At 42.9% G+C, this 24,783-nt stretch overlaps 1 protein-coding gene across 2 annotated transcripts in view; it reads left to right on the plus strand.

Moving 5' to 3' along the window:
• Nucleotides 1-2,059: 2,059 nt before the first annotated feature.
• The window catches only part of LOC115209773, a 60,355-nt gene continuing 37,631 nt past the window's right edge, over nt 2,060-24,783 (plus strand). The window contains exon 1 of one of the 2 annotated variants that reach the window (XM_029778287.2): nt 2,060-2,204. The gene's annotated coding sequence lies outside the window, so the exon portion shown is untranslated. The remainder of the gene's footprint in view (nt 2,205-24,783) is intronic. The other variant, XM_036500979.1, reaches the window with a different exon arrangement.

Raw genomic sequence — 24,783 nt, forward strand, 5'->3', positions numbered from 1 at the left:
TTTTTGGATTAACTTTATATATATATATTTTTTTTTTTTTCTTGTTTCAGCTCAGAGCTGCGGCCATGCTGATACACCGCCGTTTTGTGCTACACTGTTATTACGAAGAACCTCCTCTAATATGTGGAACTTGGTGAAGAATGGAGTTTGATATAGCTACTCTCATTTGCACCTCTTGCCGTGAGGTAGGTTCATCTGGGACTCTCGACAGGAAGATGTCCAGCTTTGATTTAAAAACCGCTACATCTACTTTGTGCAAGTTCCTCAGACTCTCTGGGAGAATATTAAAAGCTGCGGGCCCTTGAAACCCAGGCTGTTGCAGAAGCTGGTCCTGAAGCGTGATGGCATTGCTGGGATCTTTGGCACTATGCAGTGTCGTCCCGTTCTAGCATTGGTGTAGCTTACAATGCCAAAATTTGGCACAATTCCTGCTAGGATCTTCCAGACATATATTACTGCATACCTCTCACGTCTTCTCTCCAGGGAGTAGAGTCTTAGCTGTTTCAACCTTTCCCAGTAGCTGAGCTGCAAAGAGACTATCTTCTTTGTGAATCTTCTCTGGATTGCTTCAAGGCCCGCTGTTAATTTCACACTGGTGGGTGACCATAGCTGTGAGCAGTAATCCAGGCGGCGGAGGACGAATGTCCGCCAGAGGACCATCATGGTTTCCTTATCTCTGGTTCTGAATGTTCTTAGGATCCATCCAGCCAGTCGTCTGCACTTTGTCGCCATCCTGGTAATGTGCACTTGGAAAGAGGTATCCTCACTCATGTCGATACCCAGCTCCCTCACAGACTTAGGCTCTGGGATTGAAATTCCCTGTGGACCGGTGTATCCTGTAAGTTTAATATTCAGTTTTGGATGCTGGTAGCGCGGGGCCTGGGATTTTTCAGCATTAAATTGCATATTATTATCCTCAGCCCATCTGTAGATTGAGTCCAACTCCTGCTGCAGGTGTGCAACATCACTGGGGTTCTGTATTTTCTGCGAGACTTTCGTATCTTTGGCATTATGCAGTGTCGTCCCGTTCTAGCATTGGTGTAGCTTACAATGCCAAAATTTGGCACAATTCCTTCCAGGATCTTCCGGACATATATTACTGCATACCTCGCCCGTCTTCTCTCCAGGGAGTAAAGTCTTAGCTGTTTCAACTTTTCCCAGTGGTTGAGCTGTTGCAAAGAGACGATCTTCTTTGTGAATCTTCTCTGGGTTGCTTCAAAAGCGGTGGTTGCTGATGCGGGTTGGAAGAAACGTTTGAAAAACATGAATTTTAAAATATCTTTTGAAGGCTTCCTCCAGTTGTTTTGAAATGTGGGATACAAAAGAAAAATATTAGAAAGATCCCGAAGAAAAAAGCAAAAAAATAATAAAAAAGGAGAAATTTCAACTTATGAGGAATAACTATAGCAAAAGTTCACCAAACAAATTGTTCGTAATGTGAAGAAAACACTTGAGATGGCGGTGCTGGGTTCAATTTCCAGGTGACGTAAATTCACTTCATCTCTGTCCTTGGGAAAGGTATCAACATTATCATATCTCAATTCCTCTAAAATAGAGTGACTTTCTTCCACTTCACCACCTAAATATAGGAACTTTTCTGATCCTTCCCTAAAATGATACATTGAATGTCGGTGTGAACGTGTATGCGCGCGCGCGCGAGCGAGCGTGCGTGTGTGCTTTCGCATGTGTACAAATACACTCAGACCCCAGATCGCCAGACATAACACTTTCCCCGCTCCGTCTACAGCGCACAGATACAGTTCCTCTCCCTTCATATTGCACTCTCTCCCTCTCACAGTCACTTCCTCCTTCACAGACGTAACCTCCTCCTCCTCCCCTCTCTACCGACGCAGACGCATTCCCCCCTGCTTTCCTTATCACCCGACAGACTCTTCCCCTCCTCCCTTAACATTGACACTGCCTCCTTCCTTCTCCCCCTCACCATAACACTGACATTCTCCCTCCCCTTCTCCTCTCTACATCACTGTCATAGTCTCCTTCCTCCTCTCACTACTACACTGACTGTCGCTCCCCCCCTCCACCGCTTTCTCTTCAATTCAAGCTGACACTGTCTTCAGTCTTCTTTCTCCCCCTCGCTACAGCACGTGGCCACTACTCCTACTACTCCAACACCCCCACCTCCGTGTTGGTGTGTGCGCGTGCGTGTGTCATTCACATCTCCAGCTTCCAAGTCTCTAGAAACCGTAAGTTTTACACTTTTAACCCGTTCATGTTTTTCTCTTCGGTTATTTTTATGGAAATTGTCCATGTTGTGATTATATATATGTATATATGTTGTTGTATTTCACGTTACGTTCTGTGTTCAAATCCCGGCTTTCATTCATCCAGGGGTCGATAAAATAAAGTACCAGTCAACTACATCGGCCAAATACTATCGACTTCTCTCTCTCTCTTCTGCCTAATTAGAAACAACAGTTTTTTTTTTGTTGTGTTGTTTCCCAGTTCAAATCCTACATCAACTACAAAACAAACCTCGAGGATACGTGCTCGTTCAATTTATAAAAAAAAAAAATAGTTGCTGAATTTACTTCAAATTACTCCTTGAATTTCTTGAAATGACAGGCACTACAAGAAAAAGATAGGATAGTCGTGGCTGGAACCCCTACACCGTTCTCAGTTTTAAACTAGAACAGTTCAATGTTTTTTTCTGATGTTATTATTGTACCACGACTATGACGGCTGCAGGTCGTTGACCTGCACTCATTTCGAAACCGCTTTGTTTTCAACCTGTTCTTTGCCGCCTCTTGTTATTTTTAACCTTACTCTTATTTATTAAATCCTTCTGCTAATTAAATTTCAGTCGTAATTTTCTTATTTGCAGAATTATTTCTACTTGTAATTATTTATTTTTCATTATTAAAAACCTATTTCCCTCTAAACACTCTCACATGCGCTCTCTCTCTTTCTGTCTGTCCCCCTCTCTCTCTCTCTGTCTTCTATCTATTTCTTCTGGATATCTCCTTCTCTCTATTTGCCCCTTTTTGTCTCCCTCCCTCTAATCTCTCTCTCTGACTTCTATCTATTTCTTCTGGATATCTCCCTCTCTCTATTTATCCCTTTTTGTCTCCCTCTCTTTCTGTCTGTCCCCCTCTTTCTCTGTCTTCTATCTATTTCTTCTGGATATCTCCCTCTCTCTATTTGTCCCTTTTTGTCTCCCTCTCTCTGTGTCTTCTATCTATTTCTTCTGGATATCTCCCTCTCTCTAATCTCTCTCGCTTTCTGTCTGTGCCCCTCTCTCTCTCTCTGTCTTCTATCTATTTCTTCTGAATGTCTCCCTCTCTCTATTTGTCCTTTCTCTCTCTCTCTCTCTCTGTTTCTTTGTGTCTCCTCTCTCATTCTCACCTTTCGCTATCTCTCTGACCCTTATTAAGTCTACATTTCTAAACATTTCTCATCCCTCAGTTGTTTCCCCATTTTGTTTCCATAACAAAACCCTTTTTTTTTCCCCTCAGATATTGGTTCCTTGTTTTGCATTCTCTCTTTTCACAGTGACAGGTGCCACAGTCGATTTTGCCACTAAACCATTTCACGATACGATTTCGATTTCCAGTTAAATCTCGAGTATCTAAATATCAATATAAAAGGCAAAAACAAAACATGACAATTTCTCGTTTTCTTTACAAAATTCGAAGTTCCTCTGTTTAAACATTCTTTAATTAAATAACCGAATGCAAACGATTCGGAAATGCTGCTGAAAAAAGAGATTAGTCTCGGACAGCGTTGGACGCGAAAGAATTGTTTATATTTGAAGTAGTTTCAGATGGACTCGAAACCTTCACAACCTTCGCTATCACTCTAATAATTGTTTATGCTTTGTTCTTCATTAGTTCTTAATTGGAGTGGCGAGTCTAAAAACTATGAAAACAATTCCAAAATAAATTAGTTTTCTGTTTCCTTGTTCTTTATTATAAAACGGTTGTGGACATGTTGACAAATCTCGCTACACGCCAAGTTGTCAAGGAAAAAAGGTATCTTTGTTGTATATGATAAAACCTCTCTATCCCCTTAGTAGTTTCCCTTTTTTTTTTTTTACTTAAACCACGTCATTCATTAAGAAACAGCACAGTTTCTTTTTCGCTTTCCTTTTAATCTTCATTATGTTTGTTTGATATTTTCATATAGCTTAATCTTTTGGTTGGTATCCGACATTATTAGGGATTTAGGCGCTTTTTATTGTTCTCTCTCCACGTGCCGAACTCTTAGATCTAATTACTATTCCCTGTTAACACACATTAGAAATGCATATATGTCACAACAGCACTGACGTAGCTAGAGAGTGTGTGCCACCTTGGGCGCCCCCCTCTGTTAGCCGACCCCGGGCACCCACAAGAAATACATCTTGCCCACTGCAGACCCGAAAGTGGTACCGCCTCCATAAAAGTGCCGTCCAGGGCGGACTTCTTCCTCTAACCCTCTCCAGGTACGCTTGTGCAAAACACTCCATTTCTATGCTTTTTTGAAATAGGAGCTTGCGGTGTTATTGTAAAGACAGAGAATCGAAATCAAGAGACCATGACCTTAATTCTAAAATAACAATAAAGTGATTTTTAGAATTTCGCACACGTATTAAGATTTACTTGGTTTATAACTGGGTTTGAACAATTTTACCCATGTCACTAATTCCATTTGAGCATGGCATCAACATCACAAATTCTCGTTCATAAATCTGTTGATGCAAAAAAAATATTTCATTTTTACATCTTTCATACATTTCAAATTGTAGATAAGTGTTTTCAGAAAGGTTTCAAAGATGGATGAAGTTCATCTTTTAGGAAACGGTGGGGGGGAGAACCTGACGTTTGGGGATGACCTGGCGTTCCTTTGGTATTTATCTAAAGAGTGTCAGTGTGAGGAAATGACACTCTATTTTTCGGCCTCTTTGTCATAATGTTGTGTACCATCAAATTGTTGCTACTGAGCCTTTATCTCAGATCTTCAACTCAGAGAATGATCCCTGTTTTTAATCAATAAGCTTTAAAGATCTTAACATATGTTTGCTTTCTTTCCGTAATTGTGGTTTTATTATTAAGCGAATTTTTTTTTTAAAGATAAGTGGGACTTTGAACTATATCTTTCACAATATTTAGTTCCATTCTTTTACATTTTGTCCATGGTTTACTTTTTGACTTTTGTCTCTCTGAAGGCAATGCCATTCATATCACTAATCTGGTACAACTCATAGCCTAAGGATGCCATCTTCAATGGATATCAAGAGACAACCTTTTCCAATGATCCAGGATGGCATTTGAGTGTTGCTGGGTCATGTGATTCTGTTGGCAGACAATTTGGTGATACATATTTCCTATTCACATTGGTCATTAGCTTTCTCGTCCCTTATTTAACCCCCCTGCTAAACTTGGTGGGTTGGTTGGTTTAATCATCAACCACAAGGCAGTTTGTACTGGCTTAACATGTTACTAAACAGAGTATTTGACCATTTATTTTACCACCACCAGTTCAATGGTTTCTACTTTGCTGCTCCTCTGCAAAATTGAGATCTTGCAACACAGTCTCTTCCGTTGGGTATCTAACAGGTTAACCATTATCCAATACCAAATACTTAAAGAGGCACACTTTATTGACAGTTGCATCTCTTTTGTTCCCTTAATTCCTTGCAAAGGGTTAGTTGCGAATGGACCTTGCAAGAAGTGATTTCAGTGTGTGTGTGTGTCTTATTTCAGCCTAGAATGTGGCCATGCTGGGGCACTACCTCAAAGTCTTTTAGTCAAATGAATCGACCCAAGTGCTTATTTTGTAAGCATGGCACTTTATCACTCACTTTTGTCAAATCAATAAGTTATGGGGGTGTAAACATTCCATTGCTAGTCAAAAAGTGGTGATAGGGGACGAACACACATGCACAAACATATTGGATCATCCCATAAATAATGCATTTTTTCAATTGCATGTAGTAAAAGTCAGAGGGGGGGGTTAAACTACCTGCATCAACTTGCTATAAAAGCTGGTAGTAATTTTACCTTGTGCTTATTCTTAGTGCAAGTTTTGAAGAGTGCAGTTCAAGTTTAACAGTTATTTTTTTTAAAGCTATAATGGAAGTGGCAAAAGAACATATTCAGCATATTTTGCTTTATGAGTTCAATAAAGGCAACAACGCAACAGAAAGTGCAAAGACTATTAATACAGTATATGGGGCTCAGGCAATAAGCATAAGCCAGTGTCAACGGTAGTTCCAGAGATGCCAAGCTAGAAACTACAGTCAAGAATATCTATAGAACTCAATGAGGACATCGTAATTGTTGAGGAACTAGCAGAAAAGCTTGGATTTGGTCATTCAACCATTCATCGACTCCTGTGGGCAATCGGAAAAGTCAGCAAATTGGGTCAATGGGTTGCTCACAAATTTTCCGAGTTTAATCGCATGCTGAGAATAAGTGTGTGCTGTTCTTTGCTGTCATGTCTCACAAGTGGACCATTTTTAGACCGAATAGTGACTGGTGAAAAGAAATGGATTCTGTATAAAAATATCAAGTGCTGAAGACAGTGGGTAAGGAAAGGAGAAACACCAGCACTCCAGGCTAAAGAAGGTCTTCGCCCATGTATGGTGCTGTTATCTGGTTGGTGGGAAGTGAAAGGTTTAGTATACTTTGAACTTTTAAACCCAAATTAATCAATAACAAAGATCTACTGTAAGTCAGTGCTAGAAGCAAAATGACCATCTTTGGTTCCAACACGAAAGGTGTTCTTCCATCAGGATAATACTTGACCACATACAGCGAGGATGATGTTCCAAAGGCTGGAGCAGTTTGAATGGGAGACGATATCCCACCCACCATATTCATTGGACATTGCTCCATCTGATTGTCATTCATTCTGCAGTCTTCAAAATTATTTGGATAGTGAAAATATGAATTCTGCAGACAAGGTCAGAACAGTAATGGAGGAGTATTTTTCGCCACGGACAAGTGAATGTTTTGAAATAGAGGCATTAAAAGAGCATTGTAGAAAATTAAGGAGAGCATATTTTAGATTATAAAAGAACTTTATCTTAATTTTGAAAAATAAACGAAGTATAAAAAGGCCACATTATTTATGGGATGAGCCAATATAATGGGCTTCTTTCAGTTTCTGTCTACTAAATCTGCTCACAAAGCTTTGGTCAGCTTGAGGCTATAGTAGGAGACACTTGCTCAAGGTGCCACCCAATGGAAAACAAACTCCAAACCAAGCCAAATCAGACTACTACCTGCTACAGCTTGCCAACTCTGGTCAAACTGTCCAACCCACACAAGCATGGAAAATGGACATTAAAGGATGTTGATGATACAAATATAAACAAAAGGCAAGAATGGAAAAGGCTTCATTACCATACTTTTTATAATTTGTTAAGAATTTTTTTTTGCTCTCTCTCTCTTAAAAATCCTTACATAAACTAAACCCTATTATCACCCACTCCTACCATATTTCATGTGGATTGTGTGTGTGATATCCAAAGGATCTAGGTCCTTTCTGAGCCAGGAATGTGAAATGAAGTGTTTTGACCATTACCTGGTCCAAGAATCTAAACCACAATCTTACAACCATGAGTGCAGCAACTTGACCACAAAACTACATGCCTCCACAATATAATATATAATAATATGGAAAATAGAAAATGATATATGAAGATATGTGTATATAGCCATATATATAAAACTGAGGAATTCAAGACAGGCTGCCCCTGGGAGCTTCTCTATGCTGATGACCTTGCTCTAATAGCTGAGTCACTATCAGAACTAGAGAAATTTCAGGTCTGGAAGCAAGGTCTAGAATCGAAGGGCCTTAGAGTCAACCTTGTAAAAACCAAGTCTTAATAAGTAGGAAGGCAGACAAATCACAAATTCCTTCAGGTAGGTGGCCCTGCTCAATCTGTTGAAAAGGTGTTGGTAGAAATTCCATAGGATGTACCCAGTGTAAGCTATGGGCACATAAGAGGTGTAGCAATATCAAAGGAAGGCTAACTGGGAAGATAGTTTTTATGTGTGGCAAATGCTCAGGGGCAATAAACACAGAATGTGCAGAAAACAACTTCTGTAATTTCAGGGGAAAAACTACAAGTAATTGATAGCTTCTGTTACCTAGGTGACCAAGTGAGTAGTGGGGGTGGATACTCTCAGAGTGTAGCTGCTAGAATAAGAATAGCCTGGGCAAAGTTCAGAGAGCCTTTACTTCTGCTGGTGACAAAGGGCCTCTTGCTCAGAGTAAAAGGTAGACTGTATGATGCATGTGTGCAAACAATCATGCTACATGGCAGTGAAACATGGGCCATGACTGCTGAGGACATGCATAAGCTTGCAAGAAATGAAGCTAGTATGCTCTGATAGATGTGTAATGTCAATGTGCATGCACGACAGAGTGTAAGCGCCCTGAGAGAAAAGTTGGGCATAAGAGGCATCAGATGTGGTGTGCAAGAGAGACAACTATGCTGGTATGGTCATGTGTTGTGTATGGATGAGGACAGCTGTGTGAAAAAATGTCACACCCTAGCAGTAAAGGGAACCTGTGGAAGAAGTAGACCCAGGAAGACCAGGGATGACTTGGTGAAGCACTACCTTCGAATGTTGGTCATCAATGAGGCAATGATGAGTGACCAAGACTTTTGGAGATATGCTGTACTTGAAAAAACCCAGCAAGTCAAGTGAGACCGTGGCCTATGCCAGTGCAGTATAACCGGTCCATTTAAGAATATCCTTCAATCGTTGGACAATAAACTGTGCTTGTGAAGACCTGTTGAGTCAAGTGAAGTCATGGCTGATGCCAGTATCACCTGATTGGCACCTGTGCCTGTGGCACGTAAAAAGCACCATTCAAGCATGGTTGATGCCAGTGCCATCTGACAGGTCCCGTGCCAGTGGCACGTAAAAAGCACCATTTGAGCATGGTTGTTGCCAGTGCCGCCTGATTGACTCCCGTGCCGGTGGCAAATAAAAAGCACCGTTCAAGCATGGTCGCTGTCAGTGCCACCTGACTGGTCCTCATACTGGTGGCACATCAAAAGCACCCACTACACTCAGAGTGGTTGGTATTAGGAGGGGCATCCAGCTGTAGAAACTTTGCAAATCAGATTGGAGTTGGTACAGCCTTCTGGGTTGCCAGTCCTCAGTCGAACCGTCCAACCCATGCCAACGTGGAAAGCGGACATTAAACAATGATGATAATGAGAATGTGTGCCCATATGTGTGCATCACTAAAACTCAAGAACTACCCAACCGATTTCATTAACATTTTACATGTACACTACTTGGGGCCCATGGAGTGTCATGGGCAAAAAAAAAAAAAAATTTCAGCCTCTTGCCTATATACTACAAGGCTTGTAAGATTTTGTACACAGAAACTGAAAGAAGATTGTGATATATATGTGTATAAGGCGGTGAGCTGGCAAAAACGTTAGCGCACCGGGCGAAATGCTTTGCGGTATTTCGTCTGTCGTTACGTTCTGAGTTCAAATTCTGCCGAGGTCGACTTTGCCTTTCATCCTCTCGGGGTCGATAAATAAAGTACTGGGTCGATGTAATCGACTTAATCCCTTTGTCTGTTCTTGTTTGTCCCCTCTATGTTTAGCCCCTTGTGGGTAATAAAGAAATATATATATGTGTGTATATTTGTGTCTGGGTGTGTGTCTGTTTGTACCCCCACCACCACCATTGCTGTCCCTGTAACTTAACTATTTGGCAAAATACACCAATAGAATAAGTAGTAGGCTTACAAAGAATAAATCCTGGGGTTGATTTCTTCAACTAAAGGTGGTGCTCCAGCATGGCTGCAGTCACATACATGACCATCTCCACTCACTATGGCTTCTCTTGCTACTCAATTACTACCATTTCTGTTGTCTTCAGCACCCTCCACAATGCCCACTTCCAGCACATTTATAGAACTCTTTACTCTCATGTTTTCCAGCCTGCTTTGCACGCAATTCTTTCCAACGCAGCGTTTCTTGGACGCCCAGTTATGCATTGCTAAGCTAAGATATTCTCTCGTTTTTTTTATCTTGTCATGCACTCATCCACCATCGCTACTAATACTTAATGTGTATTATTTACTACTTACTATTTACTAATACCCACTTTCATAAGCTAATTATTCAAATTGTCCCTTCAATATATAACTTCCTATCTCTCTCTCTCTCTCTCAGCCTTCATGTCTAAATGAAATCTCTCACCAGATATCTCTCTCTCTTCTCCCACCACCACCACCACTGGATATCTCTCTCTCTTCTTCCACCACTATCATTGGATATCTCTCTTTCTCTCTTCTCCCATCACCATCATCGGATCTCTCTCTCTCTCTCTTCTCCCACCACCATTTCTAAATGAAATCGTTCCTCCTCACCCCTGTTCTTATGTTGGTTACATATTTTATATACCAACTCTCTAAATTAACCCTTGCTTGTTCATGGTGCACCTGATAATGGATATCCATCTCTCTCTCTCTCTCTCTTCTCCCACCACCATCACCAGATATCTCTCTCTCTTCTCCCACCACCATCACCAGATATCTCTCTCTCTTCTCCCACCACCATCACCGGATATCTCTCTCTCTTCCATCACCACCACTGGATCTCTCTCTTCTCCCACCACCATCACCGGATATCTCTCTCTCTCTTCTCCCACCGCCGTCACCGGATATCTCTCTCTCTTCTCCCACCGCCGTCACCGGATAACTCTCTCTCTCTCTTCTCCCACCGCCATCACCGGATATCTCTCTCTCTTCTCCCACCGCTGTCACCGGATATCTCTCTCTCTTCTACCACCATCACCAGATATCTCTCTCTCTCTTCTCCCACCATCACCACCGAAAATCTCTCTCTCTTCTCCCATTGCCATCAGTGAATATCTCTCTCTCTCTTCTCCCACCGCCATCACCGGATATCTCTCTTTCTCTTCTCCCACCGCCATCACCGGATATCTTTCTCTTCTCCCACCACCATCAGTGGATATCTCTCTTATTGGAAACCCCCTCCCTCACTGGTAGTACTCTCTGTCATACCTGCAATCTCCCCCCTCTCTCCCTCCCAGGAGAAATGTAACTAGTTTAGCTGCGCACCTACTTAATCAGCTATCTTTCGTTTTTCACTCGAAATCTGCCAACAAACTACTCGGTAATTTCCGTGGATGTATCAAATTGGAAATAGAAAGTTAATAGGGCTCTATGTGTGTGCTTCTTGTCTGTGTCCACGTGCTTGTTCTTATGTATGGGTATGCTTGTTCCTCTCCTCTCATTGACCCCACCTCCCACACTGGTGATGTCTTCTATCATACCTGCAATTTCCTCTTCCTTTCTCTCTCCCCAGGACAAATGCAACTAGTTTAGCTAGCCACCTTCTTAATCTAACATTGGCATATTGATATTCATATTCTCCTTTATCTATCTTTATTGATTTCCTTACTTATATCTGCAACACCAGCAAAGCTTACATTTATGTTTTTACAATGTCCATGATGCTTATACTTACAACGCTGCTAACACCTACTCCTACCGCCTGTAGGGGTAACAATCTTAACATGCCTGAATGTCTGAATGATGACAGGTCGAAAGTGAGAAGAGGTGTAGCACAGAAACCTTCTTTTCAGTCTGTGAATAATATCTCCCCTCCCCATGCCTCCTCCTACATTCCTTTCCCAGTTTTTAGAGTTGGCGCTGTCAATGTAGGCACACAGAAAGGTGAGATTCTAGAGATGCTTGAAAGGAGACATGTTGATGTGTGTGGCATACAAAAGGTAAGGTGTAGAGGAGCTTCAGCCAGGGTCCTCACAGGCAAGGCACTTAGGTATAAAATCTTCTGGGAAGGTAACAATGATGGAGTAGGGGGTGTAGGCAGACTCATCATCATCATCATCATTTAACGTCCGCTTTCCATGCTAGCATGGGTTGGACGGTTCAACTGGTGTCTGGGGAGCCCGAAGGCTGCACCAGGCCAGTCAGATCTGGCAGTGTTTCTACAGCTGGATGCCCTTCCTAACGCCAACCACTCCGAGAGTGTAGTGGGTGATTTTATGTGCCACCGACACAGGTGCCAGACGAGGCTGGCGAACGGCCACGCTTGGAAGGTGTTTTTATGTGCCACCGACACAGGTGCCAGACAAGGCTAGCAGACGACCACACTCGGATGGTGTTTTTTATGTGCCACCGACACAGGTGCCAGACAAGGCTGGCGAACGGCCACGCTCGGATGGTGTTTTTATGTGCCACACGAGGCTGGCGAACGGCCACGCTCGGATGGTGTTTTTATGTGCCACCGACACAGGTGCCAGACAAGGCTAGCAGACGACCACGCTCGGATGGTGTTTTTATGTGCCACCGACACAGGTGCCAGACGAGGCTGGCGAACGGCCACGCTCGGATGGTGTTTTTATGTGCCACCGACACAGGAGCCAGATTAGGCTGGCGATCGACCACGATTGGATGGTGATTGTTACGTGCCCACAGCATGGAGGCCAGTCGGTGTGGTACTGGCTACGGCCACGTTCGGATGGTATTCTTGTGTGCCACCGGCACTGGTACCACAAATTCCATTGATGTTCATCTATTTTGATTTTGTTTGATTTTCACTTGCCTCAACAGGTCTTCACAAGTGTCACAAGAAGGAAGGTATGCACAGGTTGACTGACTACGTCCCAGGTAGGGGCCACGGGTTATGGCCTGACTAGTCTTGCCGGGTCTTCTCACGCACAGCATACTTCCATAGGTCTCGGTCTCTAGTCATTTCGTTGGTGAGACCTAAAGTTCGTAGGTCGTGCCTCACCACTTCATCCCAGGTTTTCCTGGGTCTACCTCTTCCACAGGTTCCCTCAACTGCTAGGGTGTAGCACTTTTGCACGCAACTATCTTCAGCCATTCTCGTCATATGACCATACCAGCGCAGCCGTCTCTCTTGCACACCACAACTGACGCTTCTTAGGTTCAACTTTTCTCTCAAGGTACTTACACTCTGACGATTATGAACACTGACATTACACATCCATCGGAGCATACTGGCTTCATTTCTTGCGAGCTTACGCATATCCTCAGCAGTCACGGCCCATGTTTCACTACCATGTAGCATGGCTGTACGTACACATGCATCATAAAGTCTGCCTTTTACTCTGAGCGAGAGGCCTTTTGTCACCAGCAGGGGTAAGAGCTCTCTAAACTTTGCCCAGGCTATTCTTACTCTAGCAGTTACATTTCAGCACACCCACCCCCGCTACTAACTTGGTCTCCTAGGTAGCGGAAGCTATCAACTACTTCTAGTTTGTCTCCCTGGAACGTGGTAGAAGTTGGTCTCTGCACATTTCCAGTGTTTATTTCTCCTGAGCATCTGCCACATACGAAAACTATCTTCCCAGTTAGCCTACCTTTGACATTGCTGCACCTCTTATGTGTCCATAGCTTACACTTGGTGCACCTTATAGAGTTTCTACCTACACCTTTTCTACAGATCGAGCAGGGCCATCTACCTGAAGTCGTTTGTGGTTGGTCCACCTTCCTACTTATTAGGACTTTGGTTTTGGCTAGGTTGATTCTAAGGCCCTTCGATTCTAATCCTTGTTTCCACACCTGAAACTTCTCCTCCAGTTCTGATAGTGACTCAGCAATTAGGGCAAGGTCATCAGCATATAGGAGCTCCCAGGGGCATCCTGTCTTAAATTCTTCCGTTATTGCCTGGAGGACTATGATAAATAGGAGGGGGCTGAGGACTGAACCTTGGTGGACCCCAACCTCTACCCGGAATTCTTCACTGTACTCGTTGCCAACCCTCACCTTACTAGCTGCGTCTCTGTACATGGCTCGCACAGCTCTCACTAACCATTCATCTATCCCTAGTTTCCTCATTGACCACCAGATAAGGGATCGGGGGACCCTGTTAAAGGCTTTCTCTAAGTCAACAAAAGCCAGGTACAAGGGCTTACCTTTGGCTAGGTATTTCTCCTGCAGCTGTCTTACCAGGAATATAGCATCAGTAGTACTTTTCCCTGGCACGAACCCAAACTGCATATCATCTAAGCTAACTCTCTCTCTAATTAACTGGGCTATAACCCTCTCCGTAACCTTCATTACCTGATCCAACAGCTTGATACCCCTGTAGTTATTTGTATCTAGGGCATCGCCTTTACCCTTGTAGCAGTTGACTATTATGCTGCTACACCAGTCATTGGGTATGACTCCTTCGTGTATCACCTGGTTAACTATACGGGTGACTATGCTATAGCCGACACTACCAGATATTTTGAGCATCTCTGCAGTAATTCCTGATGGGCCTGGGGCTTTCCCTGTCTTCATGCTTCTAATTGCCTTAGCTACCACGGAACTATCAACTCGGATAGCTGGTCCCTCTGTTGGGTCAACATTCGGCAGACTCTCTTTATCCCATTCATTTTCCTCATTCAGCAACCTTTCATAGTGGCGTCTCCAAGCTTCTCTCTTTGCATCCTCATTTAGCGCAAGTGAACCATCCTCCATGCGAACACATTTCTCTCCTACCACATCACGATTCTCTCTCACACACTGTCTTGCAACACGAAATACCTCAAGTCTTTCATCCTCACGGCGCAGGTCATTGGCAAATTTTCTTTTATCTGCTTCCCCTCTGGCTAGATAGACCTGTCTCCTAGCTTCCCTTCTGGCAGTCTGATACACTTCCCTGCTACCACCGTTCTTCCAGGCCTTCCAAGCCTGTTTCTTTTGTCTAATAGCCCTGTCAACAATATTGTTCCACCACCACGTTATTTTGGGTCTTAAGGGGACTTTGCACCAGCCACAGATCTGGTCAGCAGGTTGTCCCTCAGAAACGTCCAGTTGTCTTCTACCCCATGTGTAGCTATACCCCCTTCCACTTCGTCAAAGGCTTCAAGTAACATATCTCTAAGTCTCTGTCCATTCGCAGGGTCTTTAAGCTTCCAGACCCTTCTTCTCCATGTTGGTCGTCTTCTAGTCGCCCTCTTAGTCCTGATCCTAAAGTCACTAACTACCAGTCTATGTTGTGGGGTGCATTCTTCGCCTGGGAAGGTTTTGGCATTTATAAGCAGCCATCTTTCCCTTTTTCTGGCAAGGATGTAATCGATTTGGCTAGTATGCCGGCCCGATCGGTAGGTGACCAGGTGGCTTGTTGGTTTCCTGAAGTTAGTGTTGCAGATCATAAGACTATTCGCATCGCAGAACTCCAGCAGCCTGGTTCCCTCCTCGTTGCGGGAACCATAACCGTAGCCTCCATGTACGCCATGGAAGCCCCCAGCATGTCGTCCAACATGCCCATTGAAATCACCAGCCACAAAGAGAAGGTCCCTGTCGTTCGTCAATGAGGTGGTCTGCAGTAGGGTGTCATAGAAACTGTCTTTCTGTCCATCGGGTAGCCCTGGCTGAGGGGCATAGGCCGATATAATGGTTGCTAATCTATTATGAAGCGCTATTCTAATCTTAAGTATTCTGTCACTTACTCTGATTACCTCAATTACTCTATCTATCCATTTCTCAGCGATAAGTATACCCACGCCACCAACCCCGTCAGTGTTCCCTGCCCAGAAAATCTTGTACCTGTGTTCCTTGCCTGTGAGGAACCTAGCAGATCCTCCTCTCCACCTTATTTCTTGCATACAACATACATCAACACGTCTCCATTCAAGCATCTCGACTATCTCGCCAGACCTACCTTTCAGTGTGCCAGCATTGAGGGTGCCCACCCTGAGGGGGTGGAAGGTATTGACCCGAGAGGCACAGGGACGGGGAGCAGTGGCGTCATGAACCTGAAAAGAAGAAGAAAACTCGCATTTGGCAGAATTCATAAGCAAAGCAATGAACTTAAGTTCAACCTGTTACACTGCACTATCATGTTTTTGCGCCGTATGGTCACCACCATATATAGAAGGGGTGGTATTGGTTTAAGGCCTTTAGGTGTTCATGGAAGAAAAGCAAAGGAAGGCAAGGTGAGATAAGGACTTCAGGTGCTGGTGGTGAGATAAGGACTTCTGGTACTGGTGGTGGTGGGGGCGGGAGGGCGGGCGCACTGCGCAGTAGGAGAAGACGAGATTTAGGCGGCAGTAAGAAAGACAAGATTTGAGATGGAAAGGTTTGCGGTTGTGTGCATAAGTTTCTATGAGTGGAAGTTGGGAAAGATGGGTTAGAGAATTAAGTGACAGAAAGACCAGATTTGAGACGAGATGTTTTTTTTGCGGTCGTGTGAATAAGTTTTTGTGAGCGAAAGTTTATATGCTTCAGCTAGCATTTGAGACGAAGGACAACGATAACGATAATATATGGGGACACAATAATAAGGCTTGATGGTGATAATAATACTTGCAAAAACAATGAAAGAGGGACAGGTCGTGAACTTAAATATGACTTAGCTGATATTATTCATCATCCTGCGGTTCGTAGTTCGTGTGTTATAGCCAGGAGAGAAGCAATAATAAGGGCGGTCAAGCCTCGTGCGTAGGGTTTTATAGGGGAGGGGGTGCGGAGGTGTGGGTAGAAGGCAGAGCGTATTGGCTAAGCCTGTGGCAGCGAGTGAAAGTGAAATATATAGAGAGAGAGAGACAGCGATAACAGAGGGAGAAAACGACACCGCAGAGAGAGAGAGAGAGAGAGAGAGGGAGGGAGAGAGACATGGTGATAACAGAGGGGCAAAAACGACACCGGGCACTGGGAGAAGACGAGATTTAGACGAAAGTAAGAAAGACAAGATTTGAGATGGAAAGGTTTGCGGTCGTGTGCATAAGTTTCTATGAGTGGAAGTTGGGAAAGATGGGTTAGAGAATTAAGCGACAGAAAGACCAGATTTGAGACGCAGAGAAATGGGTGGATAAGGTCATAGAGGTAATCAGGGTGTGTGATAGTGTGCTTAAGCTCAGGCTAGTCCTGCAGAATAGTATAGCTACAATTATCTCTGCCTATGCCCCACAAGTGGACCTACCAAATGACCAGAAGGACCACTTTTATGATACCGTTCTACAGGCTACCTCAAAGACAAGTGGCAATGACCTCATCTTTGCGGTTGGAGATTTTAATGGGCATTTCGGATGGCACTCCAGTATCTTCCATGGTGTTCATGGGGGCCATGGAATTGGTTCCCGAAATGAAGAGGGAACTAGGCTACTGGAGTTCTGCGATGCATGCAACCTATTAATCTGCAACACTAATTTCAGGATGCCAGTCAGCCACCTGATAAACTATCAATCAGGTGACTCTGCCAGCCAGATTGATTTCATCTTCACCAGACAACGGGATGCAGGGTTGCTCTTAAATATAAAGACCCTCCCTGGTGAAGAATGTACCCCCTCAGCATAGACTAATTATTAGTGACTTTAGACTCAAGGCCAGAAGGATGCCACGAAGCAGACCAATCCAAAAATGGATTTGGAAGCTAAAGGACCCTTCACATGGTCAGAGATTTAGGGACATCCTCATTGAGAAATTTGATGAGAGGGTAGATGAGCTACAGATTTCAGACATAGAGGGTAACTGCCTTGACGGCAATGTAACCTTTGATGAATAGCTCATGGAGTACTCCGCATTGAGTAATTATTATTTCCGAGGTTCTGCTAGTTAGGAAATAATAATTATTTGATGAATGATTATTATTATATATATATATATATATAACTTGGATTTTACTTGCACCATTCCCTCAATTTGGATATATCATCATCATCATCATCGTTTAGCGTCCGCTTTCCATGCTAGCATGAGTTGGACGGTTCAACTGGGGTCTGGGAAGCCAGAAGGCTGCACCAGGCCCAGTCTGATCTGGCAATGTTTCTACAGCTGGATGCCCTTCCTAACGCCAACCACTCCGTGAGTGTAGTGGGTGCTTTTTACGTGCCACTGGCACGGGTGCCAGACGAGGCTGGCAAACGGCCACGATCGGATGGTGCTTTTTACGTGCCATTGGCACAAGGCCAGTCGAGGCGGCGCTGGCATCAGCCATATTTGGATGGTTCTCTTACATGCCTCCGGCACTGGTATCACAGCTGCAATTTCTATTGATGTTGATCGATATATATATGTATATATAACTTGGATTTTACCAGCACCATTCCCTCAATTTGGATATACACACACACACACACACACACACATGTGACTTAGATTCTCTCAGATGCCCAGAGAGCTCTCTTGAGGTTGTTGATAATTTCTGTTACCTAGGTGATCAAATTATCAATGGTGGAGGATGCTCAGAAAGTATTGTTTCTAGAATAAGAATTGGGTGGAGGAAGTTCAGAGAGCTATTACCTCTGTTGGCAACAAAAGGACTCTCTGAGCGAGAGTCCTTTTTTTTGCCACAAGCACCATACAGTCTCCATGGTAGTGAGACATGGGCTCTGAATGTAGACGACATGCGTAGACTTGAGAGAAATGAAAGTAGTATGCACTGTTGGATGTGCAACATCAGTGCGCATATATATGACAAAATGCAAATGTATTGAGAGAAAAGTTGGGCATAAGGGGAATCAAATGTAGCATGCAAGAGAGAAGACTATGTTGGTTGGGACATATGATGTGTATGAATGAGGACAGCTGCATAAAGAAGTGTTGATCACTGAAAGGGGATGGTACCCATAAAAGAGGGAGACTCAGGAAGACATGGGATGAGGTGGTAAAAACCAATCTCAGGGTGTTGGGCCTCGTGAAGGAAATGATAATGAACCAAGGTCTCTGGTAATATGAGGGTCTTGAGAAGACCTGCCCATGTCAGTGAAACTGAGTTCTAGAAATACTGTGTCCCACCCACACTTAACAAGAAAACTTCTTACACGCTCTACCACAATGAACTAAACTACATCTCTTCCTCACATTTCCTCCTTTATACATTATGCCTCCCAGGGCATACATACCTCAAGAGTATGCGCTGGCACTTGCCACCATCTATATCTCTTCCTTTACTCAACGATCCCCATCCATTGCGAGTATGCCCGGCACTTTGCCACCATCTCTGCCCTGGTGTCTCCTACACTCTCCCCCCCTCCTGCATTTCCCTCAGTTTGGGTAACCATGTATTTTCTTTGAGGCAGTGCACCTGTTTCTGTCTTCATTCTTCTTCTCTCTCTCTCCCCTCCCCCCATCTGGGTAACCTTGTACTTCCTCAACAGCAAAACACCCATTTCTGTGTCTGTCTCACTATAACCTTTCATCATCTGACACAAAATCACCTCCTCCAATTCCCTCTCTCCACTCAGATTTTTTTTTGTCTTGCAAGTACTTGGTGACCCTCTCAGTGCAGGTGCCACTTAAAAGCACCCAGTCCACACTGTTAAGTGGTTGGTGTTTGGAAGGGCATCTAGGTGTTGAACCCTTACCAAAATTGACACTGCCTGTGCTTGTGCCATGTAAAAAGCACTAAGTCCACTCTGCTGAGTGGTTGGTGTTAGAAAGGGCTTCCAGCTGTAAAAATCCGACCAAAACAGTTGCAAAAGTCTGATGCAGGCTTCTGGCTGGCCAGCTCCTGTCAAACCGTCCCACCCATGCCAGCATGGAAGGTGGACATTAAGTGATGAAGGCAATACACACAAGATAGGAAAATAGTGTGATGTAACAATGAAAAGTAATTTACAATGAATGCCAAAACGAAGTAATAGTGTATGGAAATAATGTTTGGAAAATGAGGTATGGTCCAGTGAGCTGTTGAAACTATTCCTGGAATAGAGAAATAGAAAAGATACAGAATTTGTTTTGCAGAAATAGGAAATGAAGAGAATTGCATGCTAGAAATGGGATACAGCAGTTTAATCCTTTAGTGTTTGCATTAATCTGCCAAAATTAATCCTTTTTTATCCACATTGTTTTGAACTAATCAGGCATTATCTTGGTGCTATAAGATTTTGATGAGGTAGCTGTTAATTTTTAAAACAATATTGTAGGGTTGGTGTGAGAGACCAGATATGGCCAGTTTGAACATAAAACAGGCAGAATACTTATGGCCGGTTTAAATGCTAAAGGGTTAAACAAAAATGTAAGAAGACAGTGGTTGTGTATGTTGGTATCATAAATGAAAGAAGGTGCAAAAAAAGTAGGCGCAGGAGTGGCTGTGTGATAAGTAACTTGCTAACCAGCCACATGGTTCCGGGTTCAATCCCACTGCGTGGCATGTTGGGCAAGTGTCTTCTGCTATAGCCTCGGGCCGACCAAAGCCTTGTGAGTGGATTTGGTAGATGGAAACTGAAATGTATATATATGTATGCTAGCATGGAAAGCGGACGTTAAACAACAATGATGATGATGATGTGTATATGTTTGTGTGTCTGTGTTTGTCCCTCTAGCATTGCTTGACAACCGATGCTGGTGTGTTTACGTCCCCGTCACTTAGCAGTTCGGCAAAAGAGACCGATAGAATAAGTACTGGACTTACAAAGAATAAGTCCCGGGGTCCATTTGCTCGACTAAAGGCGGTGCTCCAGCATGGCCGCAGTCAAATGACTGAAACAAGTAAGAGAGAGACAAAAGATGAAATAATTCCCGTTAGTTGTCGATCCAGAGATTGTTGAGATTGGAATGGGACCATTAACCCTAGTGATGTTGACAGCTTTCCGAAATAATTGATGCCAACCCACACAAGATTACTCCTTGTTCTATGATACATATTTCCTGTTTAAGTAATCTAAATTAAAACCTTCCAGCAACATGTTATGTTAATGTTCTAAACACCAGCTTAAAGACAATTGTTTTACTAAATTCTTTATTCTTTTCAAAACTGAGATGCAGCATATTGCAACAGCAATATAGCAACAAAAGGATTTGATACTGTGGAGATAAACTAAGCTGCCTGGTTAGTGCAAAAATAGGAAGGTTGTGTGTGTGTGTGTGTGTGAAATTGTGCTGTCAGTGTTGGCATGACTGGAAACAGAACTGGGAGATGTGTAAGTTTGTGGGGCAGCAGAGTGAAGGAAGTTACTAAGGTTATGAGCAAGGACATGTAAATTTTCTATGTTATCTCCTGGCATATGTCTTGGGAATGGATAGAAAACATTCACCCTGTAACTGTTTGATAAATGTTGTTTTAAATTGGCTTAGAGACAATGTATTGGGGAGATAAAGTTAAAAAGAAGCTGGAATTGTCAGCTGAAATAGTCTGGTGGGATAATTAGGCAGACTGTTCAATGATTAATGAGTTAGTACCACTTAATTAAGTAGTCTAGATTGAAATGTCACCATTTTTAGTAACAGTGAAGCTGAAAGGGGAAAAAAATGACTTTGTTAAGCATTAGTCTGTACATTCAGTAACCCAACATTTTCGAGGTATTTCCCTAATTCCATCTCTTTTTAGATTTACAATCCTTCATAATCTCACTCAGTCTCTAATCTGTTGATTTCAACAAGACAAGATCCATTCTAATCTCATCATCATTGTTTAATGTCCACTTTCCATGCTGGCATGGGTTGGACGGTTTGACTGAGGACTGGTGAGTCAGGCTCAATCTGATCTGGCAAAGTTTCTATGGCTGGATACCCTTCCTAACACCAACCACTCTGAGAGTGTAGTGGGTGCTTTTACGTGCCACCAGGCAGTTTTGGAGCACCACTGATTCTATATTTCTGGTAAGGCAGCTGCAGGAGAAATACATAGCCAAAGATAAATCTCTGTACTTGTCTTTTGTTGACCTGGAGAAAGCCTTTGACTGGGTCCCCTGATTCCTTATCAGGTGGTCAGTGCAGAAACTATGGATAGACAAGTGGTTGGTGAGAGCTATGTACAGGGATGCTGTCAGTAAGGTGAAGAACACAGGCTGCCCCTGGGAGCTACTCTATGCTGATGACCTTGCTCTTATAGCTGAATCACTATTGCAACTATAGAAGTTTCAGGTATGGAAGTAGGGTTGAGAATTGGAGGGCCTTAGAGTTAACCTAGCAAAAACCAAAGTCTTAGTAAGTAGGAAAGCTGACAAATAACAAATCCCTTCAGGCAAATGGCCCCGCTTGATATGTAGAAAAGGTGTAGGTAGAAACTCCATAAGATGACCCTGTGTAAGCTATGAACACATAAGAGGTGCAGCAATATCAGTGGAAGGTTAACAGGGAAAACAGTTTTTGTGTGTGGAAGATGCACAGGTACAATAAAGCTGGGCTATATAACTGTGATTATTTTCTATCCGAATTTTCATAAAAAGGCAAACAAATCACTCCCAGTGACTTAGGATGTTATCAAATTTATGCAGGAGCTGTGATAGGCAGTCCTTGCCTTTGCAGAACCCATAGTTGTTGGAATTAGGAAGACTATTTTTTTTCTAGGAATTGAGTTACTTGAGATCTCACTGTCTCAAATAATTTGATGATTTGAGAAGTAAATGAGATTGGTTGGTAATTCACTGGGAGTGATTTGTTTGCTTTTTTAATAAAAATTGGGATAGAAAAATAATCACAGGTATACAGCCAGTGTCCAGAGGATAGCTAGAAAGGGTGTGATTTGATGTCAAATCTCCTTTAGGACTCTAGCAGAGAATCTATCAGGGCCCACAGCTGAGTTGTTTTTAATTTTGCACATAGCTGCTATGATATTCAATGTGCCAATTGGATAGGATGTACTGGAGGTTTGCTTCATAGATGCTGTCCAGGTCAACCATATTGGAATTTCTGAAAGCAGAGCAGTATTGCTTCTGCAGAATCTCAACCATGTGCTTTGTACTCTTACAAATAAGTCGGCCACCTTAAGGTTTTTGGTGAATGAGATTATTCTGCAATTAAGTTTTATTTTCTCAATGGCTCAGTTCTTTGACTGTCAATGACAGTCTGAATTATGTTTCTTTAATTCCAGTAAAGTTATATATCTGTCGAGTGGGTGGGTGGGGGGAGCGGTTGCTGCTAGCAATATTGTAGTCAGTTGGTTTTTTTTATTTGTCCTCTTTATTTTTCTAAGTGTTTTTTCTGTTAAGTAGAAGCCAGTGTTTAGCTTTGCTCCTGGACCTTAGTGGAATGTGGTGGGGACATATATTTGTGACAATGTCCACAAATAACTACCAGGAAGTATTGATGCTGGTTGGGGTTTGAGTTGGTAAAAAACCAATCAACAAATGAAGGATTGTAAATCATTGATCCTGCTAAGACCTTAGGGCAATCAGTATCTTCTGAATGAATTGAAATGAATTTAATAGATGGAAACTGAACATGAGCAAGTCTACTTGATTTTGTCATTTTGACTGTGGCCATGCTGGAGCACTGCATTTAGTCGAACCAAATTGACCCCAGGACTTATTCTTTGTAAGCCTAGTACTTATATCAGTCTCTTTTGCAAAACTGCTAAGTTACAGGGGTCATAAACACAGCAACGTCAGTTGTCATATGATGGTGTTGGGGACAAGCACAGATACACAAATACATATCTATCTATCTATCTTGTTTCAGTCATTTGACTTGGCCATGCTGGAGCACCGCCTTTAGTCAAGCACATCGACCCCAGGACTTATTCTTTGTAAGTCTAGTACTTATTCTATTGGTTTCTTTTGCCGAACCGTTAAGTAACAGAGACGTAAACACAGCACCATTGGTTGTCAAGCGATGTTGGGGAGACAAACACATAAACACACACATACATATACATATATACAACGGGCTTCTTTCAGTTTCCATTTACCGAATCCTCTCACAAGATTCATGGTAGAAGGCACTTGCCCAAGGTGCCACACAGTGGGAATGAACCCGGAACTATGAGGTTGGTAAGCAAGCTACTTACCACACAGCCAATCCTGTGCCTATATATATACGAAATTGAATTTCTGTCTATTTGTTTGTCAAAATGAAAGTAAAGACAGCAAATCTGTAGTAGTCTCACCCTGCTTCAGATTCGAAACTGAATCTTTCAATTCTCCTTGGATATATGGCTTATTCAAATGCCAAAAGGAACCATGACAAATGGGCATTCCACTTGACCTGTGGCCTTTTCAGTGCCATTACACACACACCTGGATTCAGTAAAGCTATTGTTCTATATGATATAGCTATTTTTCTAGCTTGTCGGTTCAGTTATAAAATTACAAACTTCTTTGAGATAGGCAGAGAGAACCCAACAGTCAAGCGAGATGCATGAGACACACACACACAGAACTTGATAGGGAAAGGAAAAACATCGACACACCCGCAAAAACCACATCAATAACATGCATTCTGACTTAAACTTCTCTATCACACAGCGCCTTGCCTTGCATTCCTGTAATATAGTGTTGGGAATTCAGTGCTAACACTGACAGGACACAGCATTTGTAATTTCATTTCACTATTACATACTGATATTCCTTATCAAAAAAAATGTCTCCTAAAAAACAGAGCATCAAAAAACAAACACCATAGAAACACATGATGTGCAGTGGAAAACAAAGATGAGATGCACATGGCTTTCAGATAGATAGGCGCATGAGTGGCTGTGTGGTAAGTAGCTTGCTTACGAACCACATGGTTCCGGGTTCAGTCCCACTGCGTGGTACCTTGGGTAAGTGTCTTCTACTGTAGCCTCAGGCCGACCAAAGCCTTGTGAGTGGATTTGGTAGACGGAAACTGAAAGAAACCCATCATATATATGTATATATATTTATGTGCGTGTTTGTGTGTCTATGTTTGTTCCCCCAATATCGCTTGACAACCGATGCTGGTGTGTTTACGTCTCCGTAAGTTAGTGGTTCGGCAAAAAGAGACCGATAAAATAAGTACTAGGCTTACAAAGAATCAGTCCTGGGGTCGATTTGATCGACTAAAGGCGGTGCTCCAGCATGGCCACAGTCACATGACTGAAACAAGTAAAAGAGAGTAAAGAGAGATGATCAACAAAAAAAGAAAGAAAGCTCGGTGTGTATCTGAAACCAAATATCA

Source organism: Octopus sinensis, linkage group LG3 (genome assembly GCF_006345805.1).
Source record: "Octopus sinensis linkage group LG3, ASM634580v1, whole genome shotgun sequence".
Lineage (NCBI taxonomy): Eukaryota > Metazoa > Mollusca > Cephalopoda > Octopoda > Octopodidae > Octopus > Octopus sinensis.